General features: G+C 41.4%; 1 long non-coding RNA gene across 1 annotated transcript in view; it reads right to left on the bottom strand.

Annotated features, from left to right (window-relative positions):
* Positions 1 to 1042: 1042 nt before the first annotated feature.
* The window catches only part of LOC128851601 (uncharacterized), a 32480-nt gene continuing 24675 nt past the window's right edge, over positions 1043 to 8847 (bottom strand). The window contains exons 2-3 of the long non-coding RNA XR_008448935.1: positions 3741 to 3824; positions 1043 to 1414 (exon numbers count right to left, since the gene is read on the bottom strand). This is a non-coding gene — a long non-coding RNA (uncharacterized LOC128851601). The remainder of the gene's footprint in view (positions 1415 to 3740; positions 3825 to 8847) is intronic.

Genomic DNA, 8847 nt, shown 5'->3' with positions numbered 1-8847 from the left:
ACTGCATCCCCAAGACACAAGAAGCCAAACATGAATTATGGTGGTCCTGAGGTGACTCTACCTTGCACAGGCAAGGCTGGGTGTGTGGAGTACATGGGGGTCTGTGATCAGCCCCTCTCTCCTTTGCAGCAGCTCCAAGCCCGTGCAGCTGAATATTGGGTAAGCAAAGTCTGAGGTTGCCAAACGAGCCGACTCTGGGCTGGGGATATCCAGCAGTAAGTAAGAGGAGTTTCCAGGTCTGAATCTCACACCTAACTCCAGGATAATTTTATTTGGCTTGTTCTGGGATGTTTGATATGCTAGGATGCCTTGCATGGCATTTGCTCCTCAGAAAGCGTGCTTGCTACCCACAGCATGGGGACACAGCAGAGGACAGAGGTGTCAGACTAATGCTGCAAAGGAGGAGGGGTGCTGGACACTTGTCTCAGAGGGATAAACAGCAGCTGGGCTGTGAATAAATGAAATGAAACCGATTTTGCTTCTCCTCTAATTCCTGCAGCAAGCACAGATCCAATGAAATAAGGATCAGGATGGCAGAGTTTTAAGCAATTATAACAGCCTGGACTTGGTGCTACGGACCAGCAGCATCGACTCTTCTGGTATATGAGACTCTCTGTATGTTCCTAGCTTTAAACAGTGCCAGTCAGAGGAATATGAGACTGGAAAGGAGCTCCTGAGCCTTTAATACCAGCCACTTGCCACACATGCAAGTCATATTATTTCATGTGCTGACCACAATTCATATTAACAATGACTGGATTTTCTACCCCCACTACTTATTCCAGATCCTCAGTACACTGATAATGAAAAACATTTTATAAAATCCTGCCTAAATGTATTCCCAGTTGTTTCCACGTGAATGATATCCTTTGGCCTTTCTTCTCCCGTTTCCCCAGATTTTAGTGTCACGATGTTTTTGCAGGAAACAATTACATGTCTTTTCAGCTTCAGAAAAACTAAGTAAGCCAAGTCCCTGCCTTTCCCTCCCACATCCATCCCACAGGCTCCATCCTTCGCAGCTCCTCCATCTTTCAGGTACGGGAGTGCCACCACTGTACACAACATTTCAGATAAAGTCCCAGCACTGTCTTTTGCAAAAAACGCCTGAATACTACTTTCGCTTCACTGGAAACATGTCATCAGGGATATCCTCAGCCTCGGTTTGCCTTTCATGGTTGGATCACACTGATGACAATATTCATCCTGACTGGCTCAGTGACCCAGTGCTTTGTACCCATTTCCATCTCCATTTCCAGCTGATAAATTCCCAGTTTTTAGTGCAAATTCGCCACATAATCTTACCCTTTATTCTGCTGGAGTTTATTGCATCATCTGCCTCTTCATGGCAGTCCTTTTTTCTGCCAGACATCTGCACCTTCTGCCATACAGATGACACTTCCAGCCTTCATGTCACCTGTAAATTTCAAAAGGACTCTTTTACTATCAGTGTTAAGGATTGTTAACAAAACTCTAACCCAACTTAATATTTCCATAGTATGTGTTTTTTTCCATGTTAGATGATAAATTTACTTAATTAGATAGTCCCTAATTTTTTAAGAAGAGACAGATGCTTTATTCTATCCCTTAAAGAGTGTAGATTGCTTTATAACCAAAGACAACTTATATCTAGGTTAATACGCCAGTTATTTAGCCTCCTTCTTCTCCTCAGTATTAGTACTTTCCCTCTATGTACTGGCCATCATCTCATCTTCTATACCTTCATTACAGATAGCTATATTGTTGTTATTTTAATTTTTCGGGGGGGGGGGGTTATGGTAGATGTCTAGGCGTAGAGGTTAAAGAAATCCCTTCCATCCTTCTGCCTTCCTTTCCAAGTTAAAATTCTTATCATCGTTTAGGTCAGCCTCGAGCCAAGAGGAACAGTGCCCCAGCAGACAGACAGCTTTTTATTTTTGCAGTGATACACAGAATCAATCACTCAGCATAGTCATATGAGTGAAAGAAGTGAAAGCGTACTGAAGTGATGGTTTATTGTTTGGGTTTTTTTAAGTTTGGGGCACATATCCTAGGAAGACTCTGAAAACTCTAACATTTTCCTGCGTACCACTGTAAAGTGTGTCATTTGCCTATGGATTCAAGCAACTCTCAGTCCTGTGATTGCATGAAAGGAAGTTTATGGGGATGCAACAAGAGAGGAGCAGTATTTATAACACTAGAACAATAAAAAAAAGCCTTTGGATTTTCAAGGTAAAGGAGCTAGACCCCTGTGAAACTCTGGGGCTGCCCACCTGTTAGTTGTGGGGGTGGCTTAGGCCACCGGCTCTAGCTGAAATGGGGGTGAACATGAGTGGCAAAGAGATGGGGATCAGTCTTGGATAAGAGTATCAAGTCCTGTACACCCGCATATGCATATGACCCAGCCAAACCCGATGAGTGGAAGGAAAGCAGCACCTTTTCTCTGTTATTTGTTGTGAGTAGCTATCATGCTATCTCACTGCTGTGGCTATTAAGGGAAGAGAAAGAACATGCGAAAGACTCATAAGCCCCTCACGCTGTATTATAGACACAACTGCTGTTTGTTTGTGTATACAGCCATTGTTATCCTTCAGCTGACAAATTTGATTTGTGATCCTTAATATCTTCAAAGTAACGCTCTTGCTAATTGTAGTCGTGCTATTGATTTTCATAGAGGAGTTTTACTCCATATGAATCCATTGCTTTTAAGCCAATTAATCATGCATCACTAACTTAACTGCAATGGTGGTTTTAATGTGAATACTCAAGTAGTGTTTCACTTCAGTGTTTGTCAACAGCGACCACCCGAAGACAATTTCAAAGCCTTAAGAAACTGCTTGATATAGTTATTGGATGCTCATCAGTTCATAAGACCCTGCCCCGGATGCTTCATATATTTTATGCAGAACAAAATCTTCTAATTAAGTAGATGAAAGAGAGGAATTAACATACCACCTAGGGGACTGAACATACATGATTATTAAGCATTAAGAAAAAAATTAAAAAGGCAGGCCCAGCTCAAAAAAGGGATTAAAACTGAGCTAACTGGGGGAGTAAACCTTCATTACACTGCAACAGGGACTTCAGGCAGACCTGATGCCATGACTGGCACTGCAGGGATGTGCTGGAAGTCAGGAGTAAGATTTTTGAAGCAACCATGCGTGCTGTTTATGTTTTCTTGTCCATTTTCATTTCCTTTTTTGGGACACAGCTGCGGGGATTTTCTCAAAGAGGCCCCACACAGCTTGCCATGGATGCAGTGATCCTCCCTACCCAGCAGACATCAAGACCCTGCATCCCACCCCCACCTCTGGCTGCTGCCATCAATATTAGAACAAATGGTCTTGATTTTCAGTCGGGGCCCAAAGTGGACAAAGAGCAAACATGCATTCCCTTGACCATGTAAAAAGAGCCTCCACAGCCCTCCTGTCCTGCTGTGTGTCTAAAGACTTCTAGTGCTTCAGCATCATTTGCTACTGCATCAGTATTAGTCAGGTCAACTGCACCATCGTTCCAACTCACATCCTCCCCGAGGCCACGTGCTTAGGCTGTATGTCTGTGGAGCAGAGAGATGACGGACAGAGCGAAAGCATTGATTGCATCCAACTGCCCTGACAATAGGCACAATAATAAAGGTGCTGGCTGTCAGCTGCTTTGGGATAGGGACTACAGGAAAGAGGCATTTTTATTCCAGGTTTGACATGACAAACTTAATGACAGAAATGACAGAGCTACTGTGGCTGGTCCACCTCATCTTCACTTACCTCAGCTTTCCTTTCCTGAATGCAGAAAGAGTCATCTTCACCATGACTTTTTCCAGCTTCTTCTGAAGAAAATGCAAGTCTCCGCTGCATGAAGAGAGGTGTTTGTTCTTTAGCAGGGAACAGTTACATTAGGGTTATATTCATGCATACAGTAGTTCAAACTGAAATACAGCAATATCAGCAGCACAGCCAGAACCAGAGAGTTAGTTCATGCTAGATTGGGCTCATGTGGTCACAAGACTGAGAGTGGAGATATTAAACAAACCTAAAGAAAAGAGGAGACCAGGGTGTGTAGTTCAGAGCGTAGTTCAGACTGACTTGATTCAGGCATGTAGCCTTGGAGTCATTTTTGAAGAAAAACTAATTAAGCATGTGAAGATGGATGGGAGATGAATGCAACATGCCTGTCAGATGAGCCTAGCATCTCTCTTGGAAACTGTAATTGATACTTTTAACTGCTCTTATTACTCATAACTAAGCCCAAATTCTCATTTCTCTAGGTACCTGTGAAACATCTGCTATATAGCCACACAGGAAATTACTTTGTTTTGAGAAGAATGAGTACAAGCTACATAGTGTGAGTAAGGATGCTTGAAGGGAAATTGTTAACAAGATGGATTGGAAGGAGTGGTCTGGGGCTAGAAGAAGACGATGAGCAGTTTTTCAAGGACTGGATCTGGTTTAGTATCAGCTATAGTAACAGTGCAAAATGTAGATGAGTGGTAAAAAAAAATTGCCAGGCATGCCATCCTCAAAATAGGGAAGACTGGCTGTCACACAGGAAGAGATGATCCTGAGGACTGGAGGAATCCCAAAAGAGGACCATAACCATGCACTTCAGCAGTAATAGTAAGAATGTACACTGTAATCTAGCAGTTCCTCAGCTGAAAACAAGTACTAAAAATAGTGTGTGCATAAAAGCACGTGCACACTTGTACACTTCTGTAAATCTATACACTTGTACGTATACACAAGTACTTCTGCATATTTGCAAATGCCTCCAAGACTTGCGGCCATGACAAAGGCAAGTGAAACGTTGTGGTGGCTCTGACAAAACATGGGCTGTCATTGGTGTCTCATACGGTTCTAGTCACTCAGGTACAAGAAAGTTGAATTTTAACCAGACTAGACACAGGATAGAACTTTCAGGATGAGCAGAGATATTTGCTCTATGTAGCAGAGAAGACTAGGACAGCTTGGTTTGCTTAGTTGAGCAAGGCCCTCTGGAAGAATGAGACTCCTCTGTCTCAGAGGGCTAAACTCAAGGAAGGGAAAAACTATTTCAGATAAAATACAATAATGGCACGACAAAAAAAATGGCATAAACCAGACAGGAAAAAAATGAGGTTGGAAGTCAGGGAGTAGTTTCTGACCACTGGAGCCAGCAAAAACCACAAAGTGAGGCCAAGGCAGTCTCAGACAGGTTTTATGACCCAGTGTGCTGGGGATCAGAGGCAAAAATCCTTTCTGGACTGTACACATGGGAAAGGCAGAGGCTCAGCAGGCCAGCACAGATGATTTAATGACGAGAGAACTGTAGCTTATGATGTTTGGGTGAAGGGTGCTTCATTTTGTGATGACACCAAGTTCAACTTCAAGTGACCCCAATTCCATTGTGAACACCTCACATAGCTTTATTATCCATAAATCAGTTAGTATATTGCAATAAATTACAGGAAGAAAACCTTTGCCTAGGGCCTTTAATAAAGCTTTAAAATGTGCTCTCTTTAGTTTTGTTGCTTCCTATTTGAAATACATAAATAAATAATCAGTACATCAATTATTTCTATCTACTTTATAGTCAAAATGTAAAATGTCTGTGGCAAGTAGCCTTGTTTATTAATTTCTGTTTTATGTCTAAAAGAGAATAATTTATCTCTAAAAGAGATAATTAATAAGTATTATTATTTAACAGTGACATTGAAGAAAATTTTTAAGGCATCCACAGCAAACATTACACAGAAAATATGAAGAGACAAAGGAAGCACTCTGCTGCAAGGGAGCCTAGAGCCTTCCTCAGCATCAATGGTAAGAAATAAATAGGGTAACTTACCCAATTCCCTGTCTATGCAGGTAATTAAACAACAGCTCTATTGTATTTGAGGCACAGTGAGTCTATAAACTTGTGGCTGTGAGACACAAACGTTGTGCACTTCCATGCAGTATTCTTTATAGCATTTATCCCAAAGTTGGAAACTCTTCTTTCAGACCATCTTTCTTGGGCAGAAAGAGGTAAGAGACATATTTGCATGAGAACAACTAAGAATCATTCATCACCACTGATTGTGTCTAATATTCTTCTTCTGCAGCAAATGAGTGACCTGTTCTGTTAGCAATTATTATTTATTATAATTTACTGTAAACCTAGAACTATTTCAGCAGGATTGGTGAAAATATTCCAGGTTTACATGTGGGTTTTTTTAAAATTTAGATATTAACAGAAAACCCATGAAAATGTTTTTACAAGAGGAAATTCTCTTAACTTGAGTGAGCAACCACACTTATATGTATATTTATATATTTGTATACAGGCCTGTCTTGGAGGTATTGTGGGTTTGGTTCCAGACCACCTCAATGAAGCGAATATCACAATAAAGTAAGCCATACAATTTTTCAGTTTTCCAGTGCATATAAAAGTTGTGTTTACACTATACCGTAGTCTGTTAATTGTGCAATAGCATTATGTCTAAAGAACCTATGTACATACTTTAATTAAAAAAATATGTAATTCCTAAAAAATACTGCCATAAAAAATGTGATATCTGTCAAGTGCAAAAAAGTGAAGCTTTATAAAATGAAGTATACTTGTTTTTATATATTTATATATTTATTCAGTATTTTCTAAGTGTGTGTAGAGATGCTGACTCAATGGTATCAGTTTTTCTTGAGAGGTAGCTTCTGGCTCCTTGACAGCTAGTAACTATGTTATGCTCTGAAGTGTTATTACAATTACAGCACCGAAGACATATAATGATAACAAAAGTTAAGATTTTTGTATATATTTATGAAAATTCTACTTATCTCTGTGGGTAGTAACATATCCCCAGGTAAAGAAGAAAATGTCTTCAATGCATTAATATTGATAGTATTATTTCTATCTTAGAAATATGAATGCAGGATGTTAAAAAAATCTTAAGTACTAAAAAGTGATACGTTGCTTCAAAGATAATCCTCCAGGGATAAATCCCAAATGTCAGCTTTAAAAAGCTTCGCATAATGCATAAACGTAAGAGCAGGAGGGCTGCAGGGAGCAAGGTAAAAAAGCTGTATTGTAGCTGTGCAAATACGACTCTCATCTAAACTTTTGTTGATTTATTTGGACTTTGCAGTTGGCACCTTTCAAAAGATGGAAGAAGTTGACACAAGGTTCAGTTCCACCTGGTTTGGTCTACAAAATGGTACATGTGAGTGCATGGGAAATACAGGAAGTGACTCAAAAAAGATTGTATTCCATTCTTATTTTGTCTTGGTTTGTTGGTGTTTTTTATTCCTAAAGGACAATTCAGCACTGTCTGAGTTGGAGAACACTAAAACCCTACAGGTGTAAGGACCTTCTCACATCTGAAATATCGTTACTACTATTTAATTTTCTCTGCATTTTCCTCCTGTAGCACGGCTCAAGCTTTGCTGCAGAGTCACCAGAGAGAAGCGCCATAACTGTCTGAATTTAGACCAGCTGAAGTTTTTTAGGTGAAAAAAAAAATAAAAAGATGATAAAACTGTGCCTCCAAATTAGAATCATAGAATAGTTTGGGTTGGAATGGACTTAAAGATCATCCAGTTCCAGCCTCCCCACTATGGGTAGGGACACGTCTCACTATATCAGGCTGCCCAAGTCCCCATCCAACCTGGCCTTGAACACCTCCAGGGATGAGGCATCCACAGCTCTCCTGGGCAACCTGTTCCAACCTGTTCCAGGAAATTGCTGGGTTTTTTTCCATATTCTGGTCAAATGCAAACAGCAGCAAACTGAGAGTTACAGCACAGCAAGAGGCTATCGCATGTGATTATACATTAACAGGAGATGCTGTGTAGCCCCAAGGACACTTGCTTGAGAGCATCTGTAGCGTGACTGCAAAAGTTGCCACCAAGAACACTCTCGGTTGTTTTTGGGCAGTGACTGAGAGGGATGAAACCTCTATGAAAGCAACAAAAAAAAATTTAAGTAACACCAAGGTGGAACGGGACCAACACAGATAGAAAAATAGCAGAGGAAGAAAACATTTCAGGGAAACTGCACAGAAAACTAAGAAGCCACATGAAAGGAGAACACTGTATTGAAAACATGCTTAAAAAATAAAGAAAAATATAAAAAGAGGAAGACACTCAAAAATATTAGGTTGAAAAGAAAGAAGTATATCTAGAAATTTAAAATACTACTACAATCTAGGCAGAAAGAATATTGGCACAGAGGAGAGAGGGAAACCATTGTAGCAAAACCACAGTTTTCTAGGAAGCTGCATTCAGAGAGGATCTTAATTTTACATAGCCTTGCAGGCCCAGGGCTGTACAACCAACCACCAGTAAACTTGGAAATTTGCAGCTGTTTTGCAAAGTCTTCTAACAGAACAAAACAAAGGCTCTGCATCTCTAAAGGTCTTGATCTGGTGAAGTCACCTGGGACAACCCTGGAGCTGAGTGGGAGTGGGCAGGGAGAGCTCCTGCTCAGCTTCCATGGCTAGCGGTGAGGAACCTTCTCCAGCCAGGCAGCACACTGGGGAAACAAGGAGTATCAGTGAAAAAAACCTTCAGCGTTCCAAAACAAGGGCAGTGCTGCCTGTGAGCTTGCCCAGCTTCCCAAAGGGCAGGCAGCGACAGGAACGCAGGAGCATGTCCCCAGCTGGGGTGCCCAGCTAAGTGGCTTTATGGAACCACCTGAGAGAAGGATTGCCCAAAGCAGGTAGCACTAATGAGGAAGATGACCACCCTGATTAAATAACCCAGGGAATGACAGAGAGACCAGTGGGAGATGTCTTGGAGCAGGAGGGGGAGCAATGACCTTGCTTGGGCACTGCCAGGGATCACCCCACAGCATCCCCAGCAGCTCCCCATGGGGCACCAGAGCAGCTGGCATCTAACCAGGGCCCCACAGCATGGAGGTGGCAGG

Source organism: Cuculus canorus, chromosome 3 (assembly GCF_017976375.1).
Source record: "Cuculus canorus isolate bCucCan1 chromosome 3, bCucCan1.pri, whole genome shotgun sequence".
Taxonomy (NCBI): domain Eukaryota; kingdom Metazoa; phylum Chordata; class Aves; order Cuculiformes; family Cuculidae; genus Cuculus; species Cuculus canorus.
The sequence above is the reverse complement of the archived record's forward strand: the minus strand, read 5'-3'. Positions and strand labels throughout refer to the sequence as shown.